Consider the following 3,495-nt stretch of genomic DNA (forward strand, 5'->3'; position numbering starts at 1 on the left):
CCCCAGCCCCCCGTACTGGGCACGTAGATCTCGGCCCGCTGCTCGTCCGGCAGCTCGCTCCAGTTGCGCTTGGCCGTGGCCACCACCGGCTTCTTCACCAGGAACGCGCGCGGCATGGCCGGGAGCGCCGGATCCCGGCCCTGGGTGATGGATCCTGATTGATCCCGATGGATCCTGATTGATTCTGATGGATCCCGATGTATTCTGATTGTTCCTGATGGATCCGGATTGATCCCGCTGGATCCTGATTGATCCCGCTGGATCCTGATTGATTCTGATGGATCCCGATGGATCCCGATGGATCCTGATTGATCCTGATTGATCCCGATGTACCCCACTGGTTCCTGGTGGATACTGGTTGATCCCGATGGATTCTGATGGATCCCGACGTAGCCTGATGGATCCTGATGGATCCCTGATCCCAATTGTTCCCCCACTTGATCCCAGTGGATTCTGATGGAATCTGATTGATCCTGATGGATCCCGATTGATCCTGATAGATCCCAATGGATCCTGATAGATCCCGGTGGAATCGGATGGATTCCGATGGTTCCCCTGATCCCAGTGGATCCTGATAGATCCTAATGGATCCCGGTGGATTCTGATGGATCCTGCTTGATCCTGGTTGATCCCACTGGATCCCCCAATCCCGCCCTAATGGATCCCCTGTGGATCCTCAGTCAGGCTCAACGCCGGCTCCCCGGTTGAGATTGATCCCAGATCCGGAGTGTTTGGTCAATATCTGCAGCCGATCCCAAATCCTTGGGCAGTTCTGGTCCCCGATCCCGGTGGATCCCGGTGCTGGATCCCCGATCCCGGTGCTGGATCCCTGATCCCGGTGCTGGATCCCCAATCCCGGTGCTGGATCCCCGATCCCGGTGCTGGATCCCCGATCCCGGTGCTGGATCCCTGATCCCGGTGCTGGATCCCCGATCCCGGTGCTGGATCCCCGATCCCGGTGCTGGATCCCCGATCCCGGTGCTGGATCCCCGATCCCGCCGGCCCCCGGCGCTCCGGAGGATTCCAGATCCGGGCTCGGATCCCGGGTCTTGGAGCGGTTCCGGTGCCCGATCCCGGTCCGGCGTCACCGCGATCCGCTGTCACCGCTGTCACCGCTGTCACCGCTGTCACCGCCCGCTGTCACCGGCCCCGAGCCCCGCGCCGCCCCCTCGGCTGCGCTGTCCCGGGGCTGTCCCGGTTGTGCCGTCCTGGTGCCGCTCCCGGCTCTGTTATCCCGGTCCTGGCTCAGTTATCCCGGTCCTGGCTCGGTTATCCCTGTCCTGGCTCGGTTATCCCGGTCCCGGCGGAGCTGTCCCGGTGCTGTCCCGGTCCCAGTGGCGCGGTCCCGGCGGTGCCGTGCCGGTCCCGCTCCCGTCCCGGTGCCGGCACTGCTGTCCCGGTGCTGTCCCGGTGCTGTCGGGGCTGTCCCGGTTGTGCCGTCCTGGTGCCGCTCCCGGCTCTGTTATCCCGGTCCCGGCTCTGTTATCCCGGTCCTGGCTCGGTTATCCCGGTCCCGGCTCGGTTATCCCTGTCCCGGCTCTGTTATCCCGGTTCTGTCCCGGTCCCGGAGATGTTGTCCCGGTGCCGGCGGAGCTGTCCCGGTGCTGTCCCGGAGCTGTCCCGGTGCTGTCCCGGTAGGGCTCTCCCGGTGCTGTCCCGGTGCCGTGCCGAGCCGTGCCGTGCCGTGCCGTGCCGGTGCCGCCCCGCCGCGCGTCCCCGTCCCGCCCCGCGGTGCCCCGGACCGGTTCCGCCGGTCGGGCCGGGCCGCGCCGCAGCCGGAGCCGGTCCGGCCCGGGGGGGACACGGGGGGGGGACACTGGGGGGACACCGGGGGACATTTTGGGGACACTGGGGGTGACACGGGTCCCGTAGGGCCCCGGGGGGGGGCTCCGTGAGCCCCCCAAGCCGCCTGCGGGCAACTCCGCGCCCCATGACGTCACTCTCTATACAACGTGACGTCACCCACCCCGGCTGCGACATCAGGCGGAAGCCCGGGGGGGGGGGGGGGGAGGGGAGCCCTGTGACGTCACACCCCCCCCCGCCGCTTCCCGCGGGCACGGCGGGGGGCGTGACGTCACGGAGGGGGGCGGGCTTTGACGTCAGGCGCTCCCGGCAGCCCCCGCGCGCGGCCATGGCGGGGGGGGGTCCCTGGGTGTGATTTGGGGTCCCTTGATGGGAATTTGGGGTCCCTGCGGATGATTTGGGGTCCCTGGGTGTAATTCGAGGTCCCTTGAAGGGAATTTTGGGTCCCTTGATGGGAATTTGGGGTCCCTGTGGATGATTTGGGGTCCCTTGATGGGAATTGTCGGTCCCTGTGGATGATTTGGGATCTTTGGGTGTAATTCGGGGTCACTTGATGGGAATTTGGGGTCCCCGTGGGTGATTTGGGGTCCCTGGGTGTAATTCGAGGTCCCTTGAAGGGAATTTTGGGTCCCTTGATGGGAATTTGGTCTCGGGACGTCCCTCTGGGGGGATCTGGGGGGGTCCCAGGATATTGGGGAGGGGTCTCAGACACCCCCCGGCCCCGAACTACATCTCCCATCATCCCTTGCGCCTCCCACTTCCGCCATCTTGATTTCCTCCATGGAGCCCGCGCCGCTTCCGGCGCGCGGTGACGTCACTTCCGTCTCCCCCAATTCCCCCCTCAGCAATGGCGGTTCGGGTCCGGGTCCCCCCCGGGGCCGCCCCGGAGCCGCTCGCGGTCCAGCTCCTGCCCTGCCGCGTGCAGCACGACGGGCCCGCGCCCGTGGCCGCCTTCCTGCGCGCCCGGCCCGGCCCCGGGGTTTTTGGGGGTCCCGGGTGGGTTTTTGGGGGTCCCGAGGAGGTGTTTGGGGGTCCCAGGTGGGTTTGGGGGTTCCGGATGAGTTTTGGGAATCCCGGGGAGGTTTGAGGGTCCCGGTCGGGTTTTGGGGGTCCCTGACAGGTTTGGGGTTCTCGGGGAGATTTGGGGGTCTTGAGGAGGTTTGGGGGTCTCGGGCAGGTTTTGGGGATCCCGGGTGGGTTTTGGGGGTCCCGGGCGGGTTTTGGGGTCCCGGGCAGGTTTTGGGGTCCCAGGTGGGTTTGGGGGCGCCGCCTGGGGGGCCGGGAGCTGCCGCTGCCCCCCGGCTACAGCGGGGTGCTGCTGAGGGGGGGCCAGCCCGGGGAGCCCCCCCTGGGCGAGCCCGGGGACCCCCAGGTGAGGAGAGAGACCCCCAGGGACCCCCGGGGGGCAGAGACCCCCAGAGACCCCCAGGGGGGTCTCAGTCCCCCCCTTTCCCCCTCCTGGGGGGTCCCAGCCCCCCCTTGTCCCATCTCGGGGGTCCCAGCCCCATTTTCCCTTCTCTGGGGGGGGGTCTCACCCCCCATTTCCCTCCCCCGGGGGGTCCCAGCCCCGTGCCCCCTGACCTTTGCCCTCTGCCCTCTGCCCAGGCCGGGGGGGTGACGGTGGCCGGGACCTTCGGGGCCATCACGGACTGGGGGGGGGACAGCGCCCCCCCCCCGGGGGGGGGCCTGGCC

Source organism: Passer montanus, unplaced genomic scaffold, assembly GCF_014805655.1.
Source record: "Passer montanus isolate IOZ18808 unplaced genomic scaffold, ASM1480565v1 scaffold421, whole genome shotgun sequence".
Lineage (NCBI taxonomy): Eukaryota > Metazoa > Chordata > Aves > Passeriformes > Passeridae > Passer > Passer montanus.